This window comes from Salvelinus sp. IW2-2015, linkage group LG3, assembly GCF_002910315.2.
Source record: "Salvelinus sp. IW2-2015 linkage group LG3, ASM291031v2, whole genome shotgun sequence".
Classification (NCBI taxonomy): domain Eukaryota; kingdom Metazoa; phylum Chordata; class Actinopteri; order Salmoniformes; family Salmonidae; genus Salvelinus; species Salvelinus sp. IW2-2015.
In genome coordinates, this window is record NC_036840.1 from 25,030,336 (window position 1) to 25,052,767 (window position 22,432).

At 43.9% G+C, this 22,432-nt stretch overlaps 1 pseudogene; it reads left to right on the plus strand.

Annotated features, from left to right (window-relative positions):
* The first annotated feature begins 3,757 nt into the window (after positions 1-3,757).
* Positions 3,758-22,432, plus strand: part of LOC111980586 (fibroblast growth factor 14-like) — a 43,930-nt pseudogene continuing 25,255 nt past the window's right edge.

Below are 22,432 nucleotides of genomic sequence, written 5' to 3' on the forward strand. Positions count from 1 at the left end.
AAAAAAAATCGAAAAACCTGTTTTCACTTTGTCATTATGGGGTATTGTGTATAGATTGATGAGGAACTGTCACGTTCCTGACCTTGTTTTCCTTTTGTATAGTTGTGTTTAGTGGGTCAGGACGTGAGCTGGGTGGGCAGTCTGTGTTGTTTGTTCTATGTGAAGTGTCAGTGTTAATTGACCTTGTATGGCTCTCAATCAGAGGCAGGTGTTTGACGTTTTCCTCTGATTGAGAACCATATATAGGTAGGTTGTTTCACATTGTTTGTTGTGGGTGGTTGTCTTCCGTGTCTGTATGTCTACCACACGGGACTGTTTCGTTTGTCGTTCGTGTATGTAGTCTGTTSCTGTTCGTGCGTTCTTCGTATATTGTAAGTTCTCAAGTCCAGGTCTGTCTACATCGTTTATTTGTTTTGTAGTTTGTTAGTGTTTTCGTGTTTCGTCTTTACTTTAATAAACATCATTATGTCCACATTCAACGCTGCGCTTTGGTCCAATCCCTACTCCTCCTCTTCAGACGAAGAGGAGGAGAACGACCGTTACAGGAACATGTTTTATTTAATCTATTTTAGAATATGGCTGTAAGGTAAGAAAATTTGGAAAAAGTGAAGGGGTCTGAATACTTTCTGAATATACTGTATCTCTTTTCTCAGATTACATATTATTCACGTCTGTATTCCAAGGCCTTACTAATCAAGCTCCACACAAACAGACATCAATGGAGCTCAAAGATGACCCTATTATCAAATTCAAATGAATTATTTTAGAATATGACTTATTAATAATTAATATCAGTGATGGAAAATGGTGGGTAATGGATAAGAAAAACAACCACCGATATAAACAAAACTTTTTAGAACTGTAATCTTTTGCATTTTGATAGCATTTTAATGCAGGCCTATAGGGAAGATAGGCCACCTTGAGATGTGTTCATATTGAAACATATCATTTTTTTTCTCCTAATTTGTTTGATAAGGTTAGTACAGATTTTCTCAGGGGACCCCACATGGGCCTCGACCCTAAGTTTGGGTACCACTGTACTAACCTTTCTCTCTCGCTCTCTCTTGGTTCCTCCTGCATGCATTGCAGCCATACATTGCAGCCATATCTATAAGCAACTAAGTTGTGCACAAATTTTAAGAAAGTCAGTTTTTGTTTGTTTGGGGGATGTCTGTAGACACGACAGGAGTCGCGGTAAGTTTTAAAAAATTGCCTTTTGTCTGGCGTTGCAAACAACCTGTCCGCAGCGTCTCTAGTTTTGCCTACTTCTCTAGTGAGCCGACTGAGCTGGGGAAGTTTGTTTCATGTCTCAGGCCCTAGGCCTGTACCGCTAGAGGGCAGGGTTAGAGAGAGTGGTGAATGTGCTGCTAAAAACGCAAATAAAGGAGGCAAATCCGGCGGACGCAGGCTAACATAACGAACAAACCGCTCTTCATGATTCCAGAGGCAAGCGAGATTAGAACTCCGATCAATAATATAAGCGTTCTCAGATTTGATCACCGCTGGCAGCAATATTTAGACTTTGACCAGAGTTGATTTTCTTTATTGAGTACAAAATATACAGTACTAAATCATGTAGTAACCAATAAAGTGTTAAACAAATACAAATATTTTTTATATTTCAGATTCTTCAAAGTAGAGACCCTTTGCACTGATGACAGCTTTGCACACTATTGGCATTCTCTCAACCAGGTGTATCTTGTTAAAAGTTATTTTGTGGAAATTYTTTCCATCTTAATCCGTTTGAGCCAATCAGTTGGGTTGTGACAACCCAACTGATTGGTAGCCCTATTTGGTAAAAGACCAAGTCCATATTATGGCAAGAACAGCTCAAATAAGCAAAGAAAAATTACAGTCCATCATTACATTAAGACATGAAGGTCAGTTAATACCGACAATGTCAAGAACTTTAAAGTTTCTTCAAGTGCAGTCGCAAAAACCATCAAGTGCTATGATGAAACTGGCTCTCATGAGGACCGCCACAGAGTCACATTTGCTGCAGAGAATACGTTCATTAGAGTTACCAGCCTCAGAAATTGCAGCCCAAATAAATGCTTCACGGAGTTCAAGTAACAGACACATCTCAACATCAACTGTTCAGAGGAGACTGCGTGAATCAGGCCTTTATTGTCGAATTGCTGCAAAGAAACCACTACTAAAGGACACCAATAATAAGAAGAGACTTGCTTGGGTCATGAAACACAAGCAATGGACATTAGACCGGAAATCTGTCCTTTGATATGATGAGTCCGAATTTGAGATTTTTGGTTCCAACTGCCTTGTCTTTGTGAGACGCAGAGTAGGTGAACGGATGATCTCTGCATGCGTAGTTCCCACCGGGATGCTTTGCTGGTGATCCTGTCAGTGATTTATTTAGAATTCAAGACACACTTAACCAGTATGGCTACCACATCATTTTGCAGCGATACGCCATCCCATCTGGTTTGGGCTTAGTGGGACTAACATTTATTTTTTAACAGAAGAATGACCCAACACACCTCCAGGCTGTGTAAGGACTATTTGACCAAGAAGGAGAGTGATGGATTTCTGCATCAGTTGACCTGGCCTCCACAATCACCGGACCTCAACCCAATTGAAACGGTTTGGGATGAGTTGGACAGCAGATTGAAGGAAAAGCAGCCAGCAAGTGCTCAGCATGTGTGAACTCCTTCAAGATTGTTGCAAAAGCCTTCCAGCTGAAGCTGGTTGAGAGAATGCCAAGAGTRTGCAAAGCTGTCATCAAGGCAATGGGTGGCTACTTTGAAGAATCTCGAATATAAAATATATGTTGATTTGTTTAACACTTTTTTGGTTACTACATGATTCCATAGGTGTTATTTTAAGCGTTGATGTCTTCACTATTATTCTACAATGTAGAATATAAAAAATAAAGAAAACCCCTTGTAGGTGTGTCCAAACTTTTGACTGGTACTTTTAATATTTCATTTTTTCTTCTCAGAAAAAATTGCAGAGGTCCAGACCTCAGTGTCCTCATATGTAGTTACAGCCATGGTTATGGGGAAGGGTAAACGACTGCTGTTGTCCCGTAGCGTTAGCTAGCACGCTTGCTGTCAACCAGAAGCTACTACACAACAAGAGCCTGCAAATGTAGCAGGTAAACTCTGTTCATCTGGAGATATAAATCACAGTTAGCTCTACAAAAAATGTCTGCCTCAGAACATACTTTGTAAACAACAAAACGGAGCGTCACAGTAGATGGAAGACGGGGTCCCGTGTCATTAAACTTTTAGTAGCTCAGTCAAGTTTTCCTTGTTTGTGTTTTTGTCTTTAGCTCTCCTCCCATCTCTCTCTCTCACTCCTCTGCCTTATCGCGAAGAGGGCAGCACAGCCTCACATGCTATTCATCTTTAATGAAGCATTCCCCGTACTAGGCAGTAGGCAGGCACACACACCCTACCTCCCTCATCGTAGACACGGCCCCATTTTAAGCAGGCACCAAGGTCCCATCAATAGGCCATCATTGTAAATAAGAATTTGTTCTTAACTGACTTGCCTAATTAAATAAAGGTTAGATAAAAAATAAAACATMATTTAATAGAGAAGGCCACTGTGGACACAGATGCTGCCTTTCAGTGTAAATCACATGTTATAATATATTTGGGAGAAAATACATTAGAGTGTAGAATCTTCCTTTACTGCTGTTTGTTCCCAGATGCTGAGTTTGAGTGCAAACATCACTGACTATCATGCAATATGAGGACACAAATTAACCCTGTCCTGTCCCCCTGCAGAGCCCCAACTGAAAGGCATTGTCACGAGACTCTACAACCGGCATGGCTTCTACCTCCAGATGCTTCCGGATGGCACCATGGACGGCACAAAGGACGAAAGCAGCTCCTTCTGTAAGTCTGTCTATCTGTCTCACACCTGTCTGTCTGTCTCTGTCTGTCTGTCTGTCTGTCTGTCTGTCTGTCTGTCTGTCTGTCTGTCTGTCTGTCTGTCTGTCTGTCTGTCTGTCTGTCTCTCTAACCCTGCTGTCATGTAAGTCTCACACCTGTCTTTCTGTGCCTGACTGTCTCTCTAACCCTGCTGTCTGTCTGTCCCACCACTGTCTTTCTGTATCTGACTGTCTCTATAACCCTGTTGTCCTTCTGTAAGTCTCATACCTTTCTGTCTGTCTCTCTAACCCTGCTGTCCTTCTGTAAGTCTCATACCTTTCTGTCTGTCTCTCTAACCCTGCTGTCCTTCTGTAAGTCTCACACCTATCTGCCTGTCTCTCTAACCCTGCTGTCCTTCTGTAAGTCTCACACCTATCTGCCTGTCTCTCTAACCCTGCTGTGCTTCTGTAAGTCTAACACCTGTCTGTCTCTCTAACCCTGCCTTGTCCATTCTGTAAGTCTCACACCTTATCTGCCCTGTTCTCTCTAACCCTGCTGTCTTCTGTAAGTCTAACACCTGTCTGTCTCCTAAACAACCTGCTGTCATCTGCTAAGTCTCACACCTATCTGTCTGTCTCTCTAACCCGGCTGTCCTTCTGTAAGTCTCACACCTGTCTATGTCTCTATAACCCTGCTGTCCTTCTGTAAGTCTCACACATGTCTGTCTGTCTGTCTGTCTGTCTGTCTGTCTGTCTGTCTGTCTGTCTGTCTGTCTGTCTGTCTAACCCTGCTGTCCTTCTGTAAGTCTCACACCTGTCTTTCTGTGTCTGACTGTCTAACCCTGCTGTCCTTCTGTAAGTCTCACACCTGTCTTTCTGTGTCTGACTGTCTGCCAGTACGTAATGCCATGCAACTCTCCACAGTTTCTATTGAAATATTAAACTCTGTATAGGCACAGTGAGAATCTTTAGACAGTACGTCTTTTTAGACAGTTATTGGTAGACAAGTTATTGCATAACAGTCTGTGAATCTGAAATATATTGTAGATGTGTACAGGGCTCTCACACTTTAGGTAGGTACAGTATAGAAACTGTAAGCACAGTAAATCACTGCATAACATAACAGGTCCCGGTTGGGGTATTAAAGTTTATTCAGAGATTAGAGGACAACTGTGAAGTGTTTTTGAGTGTGAGTTACGGTATATTTCATAACAACTAGAACTCTATCAATCCTTACATCAGGCTTACTGTATCTGTGAGCTTTCTGTAAGGGGAACAAGCTTAGGGGAGAGGAAGTGGCGGAGTGCGGCACGGGAGAGGGAGGAAGAGAGGAAAGAGGTGTGGAGAGAGGGAGAGAAAGAGGTGAAGAGCGATAGAAAGAGAGAGGGAGATAGAAAGAGACGGATGGAGGGAGGTCTGGCATGTACAGCCCAGTACAGGACTCATAAATCGTTCACTTTTCATTCAAAGCAGATTATTTATTCATTCCCACAGCACGGTAGAATTGTTGAGTGATTGACATCACAACGGAATAATCATCTACCCCACTGCACAGAAAATTKAATGGGATAGATTAGTGTTTTGCGTGTGTGTGTGTGTGTGCGAAGTGTGTGCATGAGTCTCTGTTTGTGTATGTGTTTGAGCGTCTATGATCAAGGTCTGGAATATCTCATTTTGTATTTACTGTAGGCCAGAACAGAATGGCAGGCCTCCCTGTGGAGGGAGCAGAGACTCCTCTCATACACCACAACTATGGTTCTGAGTGGCTGAGGGACCTGCCTAGCTTTCTCTGTCTCGCTACAGCGTACACTCCTCAGCCTCTCTCTTTCTCTCTCCATCTGCCTCTCACCCTCCCATCAGCCCCAGGGTGGGACCCCCAACTTGTTCCCTGACCTCTCCTATGAAAAAAGTGTGTGTTTACGTGCATGCCCGGATGCGTGTGTGTGTCTGCCTGTGTACATGTCCATGTGTGTGTGTTTGCATGCGTGTGTGTCCGTGTGTGTTTATGTATGTGTGTATGTGTGTGCATATGTGTGTAATTACGCACCCCACTGCAGAGTGTGCTGAGGCCAGTCAGTAAAGGGCCAAATCAGCAGCAAATGGAGATAAATAATTAAGGAGGAAACAGTCAGATTCATATCTGAGTTCTACAGAGACAAGCTGCCTCCCAAATTGCACCATATTCCCCATGTAGTACACTACTTTTGACCAGGTTCCATAGGGCATAGTGCACTATGTAGGGAATAGGTTGCCATTATGGACACACTCACAGAGTCTGGAGTGTTCTGATGGACCAGGCCTACCCAGCTTACCCCTGTTTCCAGTCTTGATAGACAGGACAAACACACGCTACTTTCACACACACACACCACACACACCACAACAACACACACAACACACACACACCACACCACACCACACACACACCACACACAACACACCACACACACCACACAACACACACACACACACCACACACACACACACACACAACACACACACACACACACACACACACACACACACACACACACAAAGACATGTCAACACATCCATCCAATACACACAGTCCCCCATTCAGCAAATGCTTTATCACAGGGGACAATTTTAGGGCTCATCATTGAGAAAAATGTGGGCTGGACCTCTCTGTCTGGAAGAAGAAAGCTGTATTCTCTTTGATTTATTTACAAAGCAATCTGACAGAAACTCCCTCTATATGTAACATCATTCATTAAGATAAAATCATGAGTTACCAAACCCGTTCACAGGACTGGATAACACTAGAGATCCCTCCAGTCTCCACAGATTTGGGAAAATCTGTGTTTTGTATTTTTTGCCCCTAATTTGTGGAACAATCTGCAGTTAGATGTGCTGGTGTCACTCAGCAGTTTCCATTATTGATTGAGGACCTCTATGTAGTTGAATGTGATTGCTTTTATTATTATTTTTGTTGTTGTGCTGAATTGTGTTGTTTTTATACACATGTGTACAGTCGTGGCCAAAAGTTTTGAGAATGACACAATATTAAGTCTGCTGCCTCAGTTTGTATGATGGCAATTTGCATATACTCCAGAATTGTATGAAGAGTGATCAGATGAATTGCAAAGTCCCTCTTTGCCATGCAAATGAACTAAATCCCCCAAAAACATTTCCACTGCATTTCAGCCCTGCCACAATAGGATCAGCTGACATCATGTCACTGATTCTCTCGTTAACACAGGTGTGAGTGTTGAAGAGGACAATGCTGAGATCTCTCTGTCATGCTGATTGAGTTCAAATAACAGACTGGAAGCTTCAAAAGGAAGGTGGTGCTTGGAATCATTGTTCTTCCTCTGTCAATCATGGTTACCTGCAAGGAAACATGTGCCGTCATCATTGCTTTCACAAAAAAACGGCTTCACAGGCAAGGATATTGCTGCCAGTAAGATTGCACCTAAATCAACCATTTATCGGATCATCAAGAACTTCAAGGAGAGCGGTTCAATTGTTGTGAAGAAGGCTTCAGGGCACCCAAGAAAGTCCAGCAAATGCCAGGACCGTCTCCTAAAGTTGATTCAGCTGCGGGACCGGGGCAACACCAGTACAGAGCTTGCTCAGGAATTGCAGCAGGCAGGTGTGAGTGCATCTGCACGCACAAGTGAGGTGAAGACTTGGAGGATGGCCTGGTGTCAAGAAGGGCAGCAAAGAAGCCACTTCCTCCAGGAAAAACATCAGAGACAGACTGATATTCTGTAAAAGGTACAGGGATTGGACTGCTGAGGACTGGGTAAAGTAATTTTCTCTGATGAATCCCCTTTCCGATTGTTTGGGCATCCGGAAAAAAAACTTGTCCGGAGAAGACAAGGTGAGCACTACCATCAGTCCTATGGCATGCCAACAGTAAAGCATCCTGAGACCATTCATGTGTGGGGTTGCTTCTCAGCCAAGGGAGTGGGCTCACTCACAATTTTGCCTAAGAAGACAGCCATGAATAAAGAATGGTACCAACACATCCTTCGAGAGCAACTTCTCCCAACCATCCAGAAACAGTTTGGTGACGAACAATGCCTTTTCCAGCATGATGGACCCCTTGCCATAAGGCAAAAGTGGGTCGGGGAACAAAACATTGATATTTTGGGTCCATGGCCAGGAAACTCCCCAGACCTTAATCCCATTGAGAACTTGTGGTCAATCCTCAAGARGCAGGTGGACAAACAAAAATCCACAAATTCTGACAAACTCCAAGCATTGATTATGCAAGAATGGGCTGCCATCAGTCAGGATGTGGCCCAGAAGTTAATTGACAGCATGCCAGGGCGGATTGCAGAGGTCTTGAAAAAGAAAGGACAACACTGCGAATATTGACTCTTTGCATCAACTTCATGTAATTGTCAATAAAAGCCTTTGACACTTATGGAATGCTTGTAATTATACGTCAGTATTCCATAGTAACATCTGACAAAAATATCTAAAGACACTGAAGCCGCAAACTTTGTGGAAATTAATATTTGTGTCATTCTCAAAACCTTTGGCCACGACTGTATGTTGTCTATGTTTTTATTGTCATGTGTACAGGGCTCTCTGTGTAAAGAGATTCTTCATCTCAATGTGACTCCGTTTAAATAAAGGTTCAATAAAAATTTAATAAAGAAACAAACAAATACACAGACAGATCTCGACGTAAAATTATGCTCAACAAACACACACACACACACACACACACACACACACACAAACAAACAAAAACATAGACAGAGAAACTCCCTCAAAGTACATTTGACCGTTGGAAGTTGTCAAAGGACACTGGGATGGGATGCATCGCTCCCTCCCTCGCTCTGACAATTAAGTAGAGAGGCTGTTGTTGGCGGAGACCCCTGGGTGTTTGGTCCCTGGCCAGGGGTATTACACACTGCGGCTGCACCGCCCTGCCAGTTAATTGCTAATTTTACTAACGCCGTCCTGTCAGATCGACCCCTGCGGCCCCCTCAGCCTTCAGCCCCTGCCCTTGGAACTTCCACCCCCAGCCCCCTGACAGACCCCAGACACAATGCCCCAGTCCTGGGCACATAGACACATCCCCCACCCTGGGCACATAGACCWAGCCCCCAGCACATAGACCCAGCCCCCAGCCCTGGGAACATAGACCCAGCCCTGGGCACATTGATCCAGCCCCCGGCTTCAGCCATGGGAACTTTCCCCCAAGGCCCCCTTACAGCCACGACGGGTCAGGCCACGGGAACGGAGTATACATCCACCCMCATCACCTATGTCTTGATTCAACCCCTCTGCTCCCATCTCGGGGAAAAACGCTTATTTTCTTCCTCTATGACTTTAGAGGTCTGGACCTCTGAAGGGATGAAGGGASGGAAAGAGAAAGGGTGAAGCAAGGGAGGGAGGGAAGCGAGCAGAGGAACAGAGGGGAAGACAGAGAATAGGGAGAGAGGGGAGGGATGAGAGATGAGGGAAAGAGGATAGAGAGAGAGGAGGGACTGCGCTGCCAAAGAAGCAGCTGGCGAGCCACTGATGGCCATTCAATCACTGTGTCTCCCCCCTCTGGTGGGAGGTACAAGAGACTGGCTTTTTCTCTACCCCCCCCTCCTCTCTCTCTCTCTTTCAGATGGTTATGTAATGGGAAAAGGGGAGGAGGGAGGGAGGGAGGGAGAGAGGGAGGATCCAGAGTTTGGACACCTCTTCTCTGTTCAGCTGGACTGACCAGTGGATTGTCACGGTGACATGAATGTGTGTGTAAGAGAGCCAGACCTCCCACTTGACGGACATGGAGGGGAGACAGGGGGAGAGAGGAGTGAGGGAGGATGCATGAGTACTGTACCAAGAGAGGAGGGACTCTCCCGTCCTACAGAAAAAGGCAGGAAGAAGAAACAGACTGGAAAATGAAATGATGAGATAGAAAAAGACAGGGAGGGTGAGAGAGAGAGAGAGTGAGAAAGAGAGAGGAAGGGAGGGTGAGAGGCTGCGAGAAGTTTACAAGAGGGTGGTTGAGACAGAGAAAAACAGAACCAGAGAGTTGCAGAGGAAGACATGAAAGTGAGATATTGGGTTTGAAAGGGTGGTGTCAATGGATTTGGCCTGCTTTGGAGGTCTCCATCCATCCGGAGGGACAGGGGGAGTGGGAGGAATGGAAATCCCATCAGAAATCCATAAAGATTCTCTGAACATTTATCCCCTCCAATTCCTGCCGCGAAAAACATTTATTCATCTCTCTCAGCTTCGGGATTGGTCTAGGCTGACATCGTCTTTTCAGTTTCAGCATCTCAATAACACGCACGCACACACACACACACACACACAGAGTGAGCGAGAGAGAGATAGTGACATTTGAAATGGCTTTATTCTTTTGAAACTTTGTGAGTGTAATGTTTACTGTTAATCTTTATTGTTTATTTCACCTTTGTTTATTATCTACTTCACTTGCTTTGGCAATGTTAACATATGTTTCCCATGCCAATAAAGCCCTTAAATTGAACTGAGAAAGGAGATGAGAGGGTGAGGAATATGGAGAAGGTGAAATCAAGGAACTATAGTGTGAGAGAGAGGGAAAGAGAGCGAATCAGGGAGACAGAGAGCGAGAGAGACGGGGAGACGGGGAGAAAAGAGTGAAGAAAGAGAAGAGGTGCTGAGAAATTAGGATTTAGAACAATACAGATGCATGAGAGTAGAATAAAGTTATTAGCTAGATATTAGCTTCGCAGGAGGGAGAATGAAAGACAAGAAGAGGGGATTGAATGAGAGAACTAGAGAGGGAAACAACAGCACTAAAGGAATAGAGTCAGGTTAAATACACACAAAATTATTGACAGACAGACAGAGGCAGGTAGATAGAGTTTAAAGGTCGTGAGAGTAGGTGGGGAGAGAGAGGGAGAGTAGATGGAGGGACAGAGAGAATGAGAAAATAATAATTATATCTTGTATTATMTATTCTAAAAAGAGAGGTATGGGTAGATGGCTTGTGGTCTTTATAGTATTTGACCTCTCGTGACCCCTATCCTCTTCCTGTTGATCTGTCTCTGATCTGATTGGTGAGTGATGGTGGAGGGAGCAGAAGTTTGTCACCAGCCATCCAGGCAACTCTAATCCCTCACAGTAGCATTGCCATGGCGATGAGAGATGAGTGACAGCCAGATAGGGGTGCACTCAGGCTTTGAACATTAGAAGAGTATGACACTWTACTTCAATAACATGTCTAACACCCAAGCCCATAACAATGAGTGACTGGCTGTGTCCGAATACCCATACTAGCRTACTACATACTTAAACTGCCTACTATTTAGCAYATACCGTWTAGTAAAAATGTAAAATCCTGACTGGCTGAGTAGGTGGGGCGGGGCCTAGTTCAGTTGGATTTTTCCAAATTCAACAGACATGCACCTGATAATAGATCCTTTCCAATTTGATTAATTTCTCTAAACTCTGAATAGAATAGGAATGGAGTTATAATCCTACTCAGGCTGGTTATAGGCAGACTATTAGACCCTTAGCRTAGYCCATATCGCCCATCTATCCKATTTAAAAAKRACTGAAGACAGAAACATATAATTTGGTTCCATTTCAACATATTTATTAGTGCTGTAACATATATAAATTWAATCAAATTGCCTAGTATACAGCAAAACTAAGGCTATTGCACAAAAAACATGGACATCACAAATTCAGAACCACTGGACAGCAACATAATAAACTAAAGCACTGATCATTGGAAACGAGATCAGAATGACTGCTAAAGGCTTGATCCATACATGTAATGATATATGTAGCCTGGCCTACAAAACCAAAACAATCCATGTGTTCAAATCAAAAGGCCTGATTAACACGTCATCAATAATGCAGCCACATCCCGAATCCCCGGTGCCGACACATTCAGAAATCAAAAGATGGTTTAGTATTTAGTTTAAAAGCTCTGACGAAGGAACACTTTTCAAAATAAGCACTTTTCAATGAAAAGCCTACATTTGAACACCACCGCAGAAGCTTCGCTATACAGCATCTTCCCAATTAAGTAACCTCGTTTTGTTGTTTGGCTACTTGAAGAGAACCCGGCACTATCATTCGCAGCCCACCTCTTCCAATGCACTGTGGGAAAGTGTGAATCGGATTCTACTAGATGAACAGCCTAAATGACTATAACATCCTGGCATTTAAACCATACTTGATTTAAGAAAATTCACATACTATAACTCATTTTATTTTCACATATTGAGGATGCTCTGTTTCCCGCTATTCATTGAGTTCGCTAGTACGTCCCCATATCTAACTGATCAGCTGTTGTCAAAGCCGAAATGAGTATGACATCCAGGCTTTTAAAGTATACTCAATCTTCAAAATGTCACGTACTATTAAAACTACATTTTTTCACATACTCAAACGGCCTACTATTTAGGACGCAAGTACGAGTATTAGGTCTCTCTCACCCGTCACCCCAAACAGGAAGTTGAGAATGAGCAATACGTCCTGTATTTCTTCTACTTGTAGTCCTTCTACTTCCTGTCCATCGACTTCCTGTCCATGTGTTGAACTCTCTCCATGACACAGACAGCTAATCCTCCCGTTCTCGGCTCAATACAGCACAACATCTTCAGCAAGACCACTGATGCCCTCTCCTCCATGCCTTCCATCCATCTCCCCATCCTCCCTCTCCTCCGTGCCTTCCATCCATCACCCCTTCCTCCCTCTCCTCCGTGCCTTCCTGGTTGTTTTTCTCCTCGTTTATTTATTTTGTATCGACTTGCTGGGATTGATTCGGCAAAGCCGCCTATCTCCCCATCTCCCCCCACCCTTCTCCATCTCTCTCTTTCTCTCCCTCCCTCTGTCTCTTACTCGAACAACTTTAATTAATCCAGCAGTCTCCCCAGCGCCACGCCGAGTGTCTTGAGAAAGAAAGAGGAGAGGGGAAGAAAGAGAGGAGGAAGCGAAAGAGAGAAACGGCAGGCTGACCTATTATCTGCCGTAATCCATATGATTAGAAAGAGAGACACCTTTCATGGAGAGAGAAAGGAGGACTAACTCTCCCTCTCGTAGAGAATGAGAGTTATGAGAGAGGTGGGAGGGAGAGATGAATAGGAAAGTGGAAGACATAGTAGATACAGTGTCTTCAGAAAGTATTCACACCCCTTGACTTTTTCCACATGTTGTTGTGTTACAGCCTGAATTTAAAATGGATTAAATTGCGATATTTTTGGGGGGTCACCGTCCTACACACAATAGCCCAGAATCTGAAAGTGGAATTATGTATTCAGAAATGTGTTAAAAATGAAAAGCTGAAGAGTCGATAAGTATTCAACCACTTTGTTATGGCAAGTTGCATGGACTCACTCTGTATGCAATAATAGTGTTTAACATGATTTTTGAATGACTACCTCATCTCTGTACCGCACACATACAATTATCTATAAGGTCTCTCAGTTGAGCAGTGCATTTGAAATACAGACTCAACCACAAAGACCAGGGAGGTTTTCCAGTGCCTCACAAAGAAATGCACCTATTGTAACGTCCGGGGTGTAGTGGAGGAAGAAGTCAGGCGCAGCAAGCAGCGAGTTCAGGGTAGCGATATATTTATTACACCACACCGGTGAAAATGACGCCAACTCAAAGAAATGCCCCAAACAGGGGGAACTAAACAGTTCAGCAAAACACACCATACACGAACAACCGTGACTTACAGTCGAGTACTAACGTATACTGAAAATAATCCCGCACAACCAGTAGGCGGGCCTTCTGGTAAATAAAGCCCAACCAATAAACCTAACTGAACACAGGTGCAACTAATAAACAGACAAGGGGGGAAAAAAAAGGATCAGTGGCAGCTAATAGGCCGGCGACGACGACCGCCGAGCGCCACCCGAACAGGAAGGGGAGCCACCTTCGGTGGGAGTCGTGATACCTATTGCAGACATTGAATATCCTTTTGAGCATGGTGAAGTTATTAATTACTCTTTGAATGGTGTGTCAATACACCCAGTCACTACAGAAATACATTCGTCCTTCCTAACTCAGTTTTACATTAGTGCAATAAGGCACTAGAGTACAACTGCCAACATTTGGCAAATAAATGAACTTTATGAGAGCGTTATGTTTGGGGCAAATCCAAAAAAACACATCACTGAGTACCACTCTTCATATTTTCAAGCATTGTGGTGGCTGCATCATGTTACAGGTATGCTTGTCATCTGCAAGTTTCAGGGAGTTGTTTAGGATTTAAAAAAAAAATGGTATAGCTAAGCACAGGCAAAATCCTAGAGGAAAACCTGGTTCAGTCTGCTTACCAACAAACACTGAGATACAAATTCACATTTCAGCAGGACAATAACCTAAAAGAAAAGGCCAATATACACTGGAGTTTCTTACCAAGACGACATTGAATGTTCCTGAGCGGCCTAGTTACAGTTTCGACTTAAATCAGCTTGAAAAACTATGGCAAAACTTGAAAATGTTTGTTTAACAATGATCAAAAAAATCAAAATCAAAAATCAACAACCAACTTGACAATCCAGGTGTGCAAAGCTCTTAGAGACTTACCCAGATCACTGCCAAAGATGATTCTAACATCTATTGATTAAGGGGGTTGAATATACAAATCAAGATACACAATATATACAAAAGTATGTGAACACCCCTTCAAATGAGTGGATTCGGCTATTTCAGCCACACTCGTTGCTGCAGGTGTATAAAATCAAGTACACAGCCATGCAATCTCCATAGACAAACATCGGCAGTAGAATGGCTTTAGTGAAGGGCTCAGTGACTTTCAACGTGGCACCGTCATAGGACGCCACCTTTCCAACAAGTCAGTTTGTCAAATTTTTTCCCTGCTAGAGCTGCCACAGTCAACAGTAAGTGCTGTTATTGTGAAGTGGAAACATCTAGGAGCAACAACAACTCAGCCGCGAAGTGGTAGGCCACACAAGCTCACAGAACAGGCCCGCAAAGTGCTGAAGCGCATAAAAATCGTCCGTCCTCGATTGCAACATTCCCTACCATGTTCCAAACTGTTTGTTGGGAGCTTCATGAAATGGGTTTCCATGGCCGAGCAGCCGCACACAAGCCTAAGATCACCATGCGCAATGCCAAGCGTCGGCTGGAGTGGTGTAAAGCTTGCAGCTATTGGACTCTGGAGAAGTGGAAATGTGTTCTCTTGAGTGATGAATCATGCTTCACTATGACATTCCGACGGATGAATCTGGGTTTGGTGAACGCTACCTGCCCCAATGCACAGTGCCAACTGTAAAGATTGGTGGAAGAGGAATAATGGTCTGGGGCTGTTTTTCATGTATTGGGCTAGGCTCCTTAGTTCTAGTGAACGGAAATCTTAACGCTACAGCATACAATGAAATTCTAGACGATTCTGGGCTTCCAACTTTGTGGCAACAGCTTGGGGAAGGCCCTTTCCTGTTTCAGCATGACAATGCCCCTAGGCACAAAGCGAGGTCCATGCAGAAATGGTTTGTCAAGATCGATGGGAAAAACTTGACTGGCCTGCACATAGCCCTGACCTCAATCCCAACAAACACCTTTGTGATGAATTGGAACACAGTCTGCGAGCCAGGCCTAATCGCCCAACATCAGTGCCGACCTCACTAATGCTTTTGAGGCTGTATGGAAGCAAGTCCCTGCAGCAATGTTCCAACATCTAGTGGAATGCCTTCCCAGAAGAGTGGAGGCTGTTATAGCAGCAAAGGGGGGACCAACTCCATGTTAATGCCCATGATTTTGGAATTAGATTTTCGACGAGCAGGTGTCCACATACTTTTGGTCATGTAGTGTATCTTAGTGTTTTATTTTTGTTCACTTTTTTTTTTATTTTTTTTTACAAATGTTAGAATTTTTTATCCAATTTGACATTAGATAATTTTAGTTGATAGTTGACAAAAATCTATTTTTATCGAACTTTGTAACAACAAAATGTGGAGGGGTCTGAATAATTTCTGAAGGCACTGTAGATATATATATACACAGAGAGAGAGAAAGAGAGAGAGGAGGAAGTGAGCAAACAAATGGTGGGAGAAATGGTTAAAGAGAGGAGATTGGAGAGAGGAGAGGGAAGGGGAGAGTGAAATTGAGATACAGGTGAGCGAATGGTCAAAATGAGAGAAAGGAAGAGAGAGCGAGAGAGAGTGTCTGTCTGTAGCAGTGTCCAGGGTTACAGAGGGTCATAGACTCCATGTGGAGTAGGGGGTACTATATATTCTATATGTGTATGTGTGGTTGTGTGAGAGAGACAGAGAGACAGAGAGAGGGACTGTGTGTGCTCTTCTATGTGTCACCTTCTCCGTGGTCTTTAGTGACACCATGTTCATTTGCGAAACGGCCTGGTTGAGATTCAGGGATCGATAGAGCAAATAAAAGCAGGGCCTAGAGAGAAGGGGGGGGGGAGAGATACAGAGGACCAGGGCAGCCTGCACTCTTTCATCACCCATCCCATCATCACTCTCTTTCTTTCAGCAAGAAAACCCTATTAGACGAAAGCAGTTGTTGGCTGATACTTGTGGTTGCTGTTGTTCTTCCATTTTTAAACTGACTATGAAATGGCCTATTCAAAGCTACTATTCCTGGCTGTTTTTGTGGGACCTTTTAGGACCTTCAAGGGCAGTCATTGAGGGCTTTGGTTGTCACGGCAGCGGTCGCCGCAATGCTTTCAGGCGTCCGTTTAAAATCTGCATGGCTCCCGCAGTGTTGTGTAGCCCGAGGGGCGTTTTGTCAATATCACTCAAGTTAACATGTTACTTAGCATATCCCCCCAACACAGAGGGCTTACGGTCAAGGCTCTCTGACAACGCACAGACACACACAGAATGCTTTTTACATCGACCCAGGTGTGGCGTCTTTATGGAAAACGATGCACATTAAAAAGGTTCAAAATAGAGGAGATGCACTCAACGGCATTAAAAAAGACAGAAAACTAAATTAATGTGGTGTTTACAGTGTTGTTAAAGATTCATTCTGCACATTTTTAAGAGGTGTCACTCAGTAATGTATTCCAGAGGCGTAAAGCTTTCTGTTCTCTCTCCCTCTCATTCTCCTCTCCCTCTTTCCCTCTCCTTCTCTCTCCTCTGTCTCCTCTCTCCTCTCTTCCTCCCTTCTTTCTATCTCCGCCTATCTCTCTCCCTCTCTCTCCTACCTCAAACAGAAAAAAATATGTTTTATTGTCAGATACACCGGATAAATGCAATGAAATGTGTTGTTTTACAGGGTCAACCATAGTAGTAGGGCGGGCCTGAAGCAAATTAGGGCACAATAGATTTTTCATTTTGTCGGCTCAGGTATTCAAACCAGCTACCTTTTGGTTACTGGTCCAATGCTCTACCACTAGGCTACCTGCCGCCCTTTAAATCAAGTAAATCGGGGGGGGGGGGATTTAGTTATTCGTGGCAGAAGGGCACGCTGAAGGAAGCGGCGGAAGGAAGCGTCTCTAAAAGCGTGATCGCCCCAGGCGGTCTCTTCCTCTCTTCCTTCTCTCTGACGGATGGAGGGAGGAATGAAACGAGAGGAGGCTCCAATTGTCTTTTTCAAACACTGAGAATGTTTTAGTAAGAAACAAGGGCAGATTGCTCTAACACCTCTCTCTCCCTCTCCCCAATCCCTCTATTTCTTGTCCTTGTGTCTGTTTTGCAGTGCAGTTCAACTTGATTCCTGTGGGCCTGAGGATAGTAGCCATCCAGAGCACTAAGACAGGGCTCTACATTGGGATGAACAGTGATGGATACCTCTACACTTCGGTAGGGCAACCAATTATTATTAACGTTATAATGCTATAGATACCACTTCTACTATAGTTATAACATCTCTACACCTCGGTACGGCAACCTCTTATGAAGTTATAGCAGCATAGGGACACACCTACTCATTCAAGGGTTTTTCTTTATTTTTTTACTATTTTCTACATTGTAGAATAATAGTGAAGAGACATCACAACTATGAAATAACACATATGGAATCATGTAGTAACCAAAACATTGTTAAACTAATCAAAATATATGTTATATTTGAGATTCTTCAAAGTAGCCACCCTTTGCATTGATGACAGCTTTGCGCACTCTTGGCATTCTCTCAACCAGCTTCATGAGGTAGTTACCTGAAATGCATTTCAATTAACAGGTGTGCCTTGTTAATTTAGGAATTGATTTCCTTCTTAATGCGTTTGAGCCAATCAGTTGTGTTGTGACAAGGTAGGGGTGGTATACAGAAGATAGCCCTATTTGGTAAAAGACTAAGTCCATATTATGGCAAGAACAGCTCAAAAAAGCAAAGAGAAACGACAGTCCATCATTACTTTAAGAAGTGAAGGTCAGTTATTACGGAAAATGTCAAGAACTTTGAAAGTTTCTTCAAGTGCAGTCGCAAAACCATCAAGTGCTATGATGAAACTGGCTCTCATGAGGACCGCCACAGGAAAGGAAAACACAGAGTCACATCTGCTGCAGAGAATAAGTTCATTAGAGTTACCAGCAAGTAACAGACACATCTGCTCATCAACTGTTCAGAAGAGACAGTGTGAATCAGGCCTTCATGGTCGAATTGCTGCAAAGAAACCCCTATTAAAGGACACCAATAACAAGAAGAGACTTGCTTGGGCCAAGAAACGAGGAATGGACATTAGATCAGCGAAAATCTGTCCGTTGGTCTGATGAGTCCAAATGTGAGATTTTTGGTTGTAACCGCCGTGTCTTTGTGAGACGCAGAGTATCGGATCTCTGCATGTGTGGTTCCCACCGTGAAGCATGGAGGAGGTGGTGTGATGGTGGTGTGCTGGTGACAATGTCAGTAATTTATTTAGAATTCAAGGCACACTTTTAACCAGCATGGCTACCACAGCATTCTGTAGCGATACGCCATCCCATCTGGTTTGTGCTTAGTGGGACTATCCTTCATTTTTCAATAGGACAATGACCCAAAACACTCCACCAGGCTGTGTAAGGGCTATTTGACCAAGAAGGAGAGTGATGGAGTGCTGCATCAGATGACCTCGCCTAAATTGAGATGGTTTGGGATCAGTTGGACCGCAGAGTGAAGGAAAAGCAGCCAACAAGTGCTCAGCATGTGGGAACTCCTTCAAGACTGTTGGAAACACATTCCTCATGAAGCTAGTTGAGAGAATGCCAAGAGTGTGCAAAGCTGTCATCAAGGCAACTGGTGTACCTCAATAACAGTCTACACATTATCACCTGTACTGTTGTTATAGCAGTGTGTACAACTGTCTCCCCTGTAACGATTCCCCAGGTTGTTGATGTAAATCAGAATGTGTTCTCAGTCAACTTACCTGGTAAAATAAGGGTTCAGTAAAAAGTACTGTCAGACCCACAGAGAGGATGCAGTACCTGATGATAGAATATGTATTATCTCTATGGAACTGTTTGACAGTCATTGATAGAGTTTTCAGTGTCCCTACAAATCTGACAGTCTAATGCATGGTGCTGTCTGCGTCCTAAATGGCACCCTATCCCTATCGAATGCACTTTTTACCAGGGACTATAAGGTACTATATTAGAAAATAGGGTGCCATTTGGGCCGATCAACAGTGTACTGGTCCACAGCTCTTTAAGAGGGGTATTTCACCTTGATCTGGGAGAGTGGAGAGGGAAGGTAAAAAGAGAGATGCTCCCATCTAGTCTGCTGTGAAGTAAATAAAGAGTGCACGTTTCTATTTGAAGTAGATCTGTGCGTTCCCTACTGCCTGCCTACTGCCTGCCTACTGCCTGTCTACTGCCTGTCTACTGCCTGTCTACTGCTACTGCAGGAGCTGGGGTATAGAGAGGATTGGTGTGAAGTTTTTAAACACCTTGCCTTTCCGGCGGATCAATCTACACACACACTTTGATACACACCTTCACCCCCCCACACACACACAGCTGTAGAGGATATACTACCCAGGCATTCTCCAGACAGAAGAAAGGTGACCTATTTTCACAGGGGAAGGAACCACAAGAGAGAGAGAGAGAGAAAATCCCTTTGAAGAGAGGAAAAGAGAGGGAGCTGTTTTTTTTCGGTCTTTTTCCACAGTGTGAAGGAAGGCTCACCTCAAATTACCTGAACACTAGCTGCTGCTGTGCAGTTTCTCCACCCACCACACACACACACACCACACACACCACACACACAACACACACATACACACACACACACACACACACACACACACACACACACACACACCACACACAACACACACAACCACACACACACACACACACCTCCAAGTGACTCAGAGGACTGAAAGCATCAGAACAAGGGAAGGTGGTAGTGACTATAGCGCTTTAACACACACAAATAAATAATATCTCAATGCCCCAGGCCGTGATAGGGGACATTTCCCTGTGTAGGGTACTGTCTTTCGGATGGGCTGTTAATTGTGTGTCCTGACTCTCTATGGTTACTAAAAATCCCATGGCACTTATCGTAAGAGTAGGGGTGTTAATCCGGGGGTCCTGGCTAAATTCCCAAACTGTCACCAGGTTGTCATGGTAACGATATGATATCATGCAGTGACACATTAGAACTTTAACTATTCTTCATAAGGCCAATATACACCGAGTGTACAAAACATAAGGAACACCTGCTCTGTCCATGAATCCAGGTGAAAACTATGATCCCTTATTGATGTCTCTTGTTATATCCACTTCAATCAGTGTAGATGATGGGGAGGAGACCGGATACAGAAGGATTTTTAAGCCTTTAGACAATTGGGACATGGATTATGTACAGTATGTGTGTGCCATTCAGAGGGTGAATGGGAAAGACAAAAGATTGAAGTGCCTTTGAACGGAGTATGGTAGTAGGTGCCAGGCGCACCGGTTTGAGAGTGACAAGAACTGCAATGCTGCTGGGTTTTTCATGGTCCACAGTTTCCCGTGTGTATCAAGAATGGTCCACCACCCAAAGGACATCCATCCAACTTCACATAACTGTGGGAAGCATTGCTGTCAACATGGGCCAGCATCCGACAACAACTTGTAGAGTCCATGCCCTGACAAATTCATGTGGTTCTGAGGGCAAAAGGGAGTGCAACTCAATATTACGAAGGTGTTCCTAATGTTTGGTACACTCAGTGTAAATACCATTCCAAGCTTAAAGATGGAATTCTTAATGGTGAAACTGCCACATCCATTTGTGATATTACAACAACAAAGAAGTTACTGCAAGTAATGAACACAGTTTTTCCCCCTCCGACATCATTGCACGTGATGCATACAGCAATATTAGTCTCAAAAAGACAGTCTGCCATCAAAATTGAGAGTAGTAATGGAAAGCTCCACTAGCCTGTTGGCGAGGATTAGTGTACAGTGCCGCATCTTAATTTGATGAACATGTTGTTGCAGGAATCTGCAAACTATTAAGTTTAAAAAGGCTTCTAAAGTTTGTAATTTCCACTTCAACATTTCAGACTTGATTTGCCCTAATGAAAAATGTATCAACCCCTACAAAAAATATCCATTCATTTTAATCCACATAATAATTCACATTTCCTGTTGCTGCAGGATTATTTTGCTGCTGTGTGAAACTGTGTCAAATTAAGATACGGCATCTGTAACATGTCTTACATCAGAAAGGTGTACAAGTGTAAAGTGAGTTAGGAAGGCGTTGATAGCCATAACTTTGGCAAGGAATATAGAAGGTAGTAGGCTGAGTACAGACTATTGGATTGCGTGTGTGGTTTTAAACAATTGATGTACAGTCGTGGGGTTAATTTAAGAACAGTCAATAACACACACACACACACAACTGGTCCAGTAGTCTCTCAGCATGAATCATTAATGTGTCCCTATGGCAGACAGAGCCCCAACACACTGTCATTATGTTCTCCTCCGAGGCCACGCACACACCTTTCCTCTCCTCCACTCTTGTCTCCTTTAGCTAGAGAACACACTCTCTCTGCAGGAAGGCAAGTCAGGATCTGAGGATGTAAACAAGGATATAATTGAAAGAAGAGACCTTTCTGAGCAGAAAGTCTCTCTCAGGAGCACAAGGAGAAGTTAAATCATCCCACTTCAGACCTACTGCTGGTATTTCAGGATCACTCAGAGAGAGAGAGAGAGAGAGAGAGAGAGAGAGAGAGAGAGAGAGAGAGAGAGAGAGAGTACTTTTTATGCATCCAGGGAACCAGTCCTGTACTTACATGCCACCAGGACCAGGTCCTGTACTATACCATGCCACAAGGGAACCAGTCCTGTACTATACCATGCCCCCAGAGAACCAGTCCTGTACTGTACCATCCACCAGAGAACCAGTCCTATACTATACCATGCCACCAGAGAACCAGTCCTCTACTGTACCATCCGCACAGAGAACCAGTCTTATATACCATGCCACCAGAGAACCAGTCCTGTACTATTTTATGCATCCAGGGAATCAGTCCTGTACTATACCATGCACCAGGGGAACCAGTCCTGTAACTGTACCATCCTACCAGGGAACCAGTCCTGTACTATAACATGGAACCAGTCCTTGTACTATACTCCCACCAGGAACCAGTCCTGTACTATTTATGCATCCAGGGAACCAGTCCTGTACTGTACCATCCACCAGGAACCAGTCCTGTACTATACCATGCCACCAGGGAACAGTCCTGTACCATGCCACCAGAGAACGAGTCCTCTGCCATCCCACCAG